Genomic DNA, 1,915 nt, shown 5'->3' with positions numbered 1-1,915 from the left:
CCAGTTAATTTGCATATCTCGCTGATTAGCCAATGGGAAGGGTAGCGGTCGTACGCCAATTACCATGTTTCTCTTTTATTAGTGTAGATAAAGGCTTATATGCAAATCAACCCAACGGTGGAACTACCAGTCAATATGACATGCACTGACCACCAGGGGGCAAATGCTCAATGCAGGAGCTGCCTCCTGGAGGTCAGTGCACCCCCGCAGGGGGAGTACCACTCAGTCAGAAGCCCTGACTGGGCTCACGGCTGGCGAGCGTAGTGACAGTGGTGGAAGCCTCTCACACCTCTGCAGCAGTGCTAAGGATGTCCGCCTGCTGGCTTAGGCGGAGCGGGCCTAAGCCATCAGTCAGACATCCCCCAAGGGCTCCCGGACTGCGAGAGGGCACAGGCCAGGCTGAGGGAAACCACACCCACCCCCCCCCCCTCCAGTGCACAAATTTTGTGCACCAGGCCTCTAGTTATTTATAATAATGCAAAGACCTACTTCAAAAAACAATTCTTTTTTTTTTTTAATCCCTACTCTAGGATATTTTTCCATTGATTTTTAGAGAGTGGAAGAAAGGGGGAGAGACAGAGAGAAAGAGAAACATTGATGTGAGACACATTGATTGGTTGCCTTCTGCACACGCCCCAACTAGGGCCGGGATTTTGAGCCCGCAACAGAGGTACGTGCCCTTGGCGTAATCGAACCCAGGACCCTTTAGTACAAGGGCTGATGCTCTATCCACAGAGCCAAACCAGCCAGGGCTCAAAAAACAATTCTTATAATAAATATTACCACCTCAATAAAGATGTAAAGAAAACAGTACTACTATACCCTAACATTTAACAGTTAATACAAAAGAATTAATGCCTAAAAAATAATGAAAGTACAAGTAAAAAAACACCTTCAACAAATTCTTACTTATTCTTACTTTATTGTAATAGCATCATTAGTTGTTCAAAAAGCTCCTTCACACTACTAATTCAGTGATTCTTAACCTGTGGGTCGTGACCCCTTTGGGGGTAGAACGACCCTTTCACAGGGGTTGCCTAAATACATCCTGCATATCAGATATTTACATTACGATTCATAACAGTACCAAAATTACTTATGAAGTAGCAACGAAAATAATTTTATGGTTGGGGATCACTACAACAAGAGGAACTGTATTAAAGGGCCGCGGCATTAGGAAGGTTGAGAACCACTGCTCTAATACCTTAGTAGTGGCAGCGTGGAGCACAAGGGCAACGATTCTGAGACCACAGCGGGGCTCAGAGAGCTGCAATCCACCTGCTAGTCATGCAAAGATGTTTCACAGTCGAGAAAAACAATAAAAATATCAAAGTGAAAGGCAGATTATTCACGAGAGTATTATTCCTTCTTTTCTTAAAGAGTTTAATTAGTCCTTCACCAAATGAACTTAGCTCATTGTAGAGGTCACTGTCCATTTTACACTTAATTCTTCCTTTACTTTTTCTAGACAGAGGTAACTCCAGAAGGAACGCTCCTTGTCCATGGGGAGGAAGCCAATACACGTCAATCTTTTACTGCCCTGATCTGCTCACCTTGCAGAAGCCTGGAGAGCTTAGTAGTGAGAGCAAGGATTAGCTACAGATTCCACAAACTTCATTTGAAGTTACAAAAAATCAATTGGAAGAGGGCAATGTGCTTTGATATGCAGTTAGGTTCTCAGGCACAGGAACTTCTATTGGTATTTATCACGATTTCAATAAATTTGCAAGTTAAAGTTATGAATTAAAAACCTAATTTTTCTTAAGCATTTGAGTTCAACCTATAAATATTATTCAATTTCTAAATCTAGTAAATTTCAATGAGTACTTTCAGGGGGTCCTTGGAAAGACTAGTGGAAGGAATAAACTGGGCTGGAAATCATGTATGTTTGGTCATGTTAATTTTGAGATGACTC

The 1,915-nt window shown here is 42.4% G+C and overlaps 1 protein-coding gene across 1 annotated transcript in view; it reads right to left on the bottom strand.

Moving 5' to 3' along the window:
* Positions 1 to 1,915, bottom strand: part of TFB2M (transcription factor B2, mitochondrial) — a 21,653-nt gene that overhangs the window by 15,443 nt on the left and 4,295 nt on the right. The gene's annotated exons all lie outside the window — the stretch shown is intronic.

This window comes from Myotis davidii, unplaced genomic scaffold, assembly GCF_000327345.1.
Source record: "Myotis davidii unplaced genomic scaffold, ASM32734v1 scaffold333, whole genome shotgun sequence".
NCBI lineage: Eukaryota > Metazoa > Chordata > Mammalia > Chiroptera > Vespertilionidae > Myotis > Myotis davidii.
The sequence above is the reverse complement of the archived record's forward strand: the minus strand, read 5'-3'. Positions and strand labels throughout refer to the sequence as shown.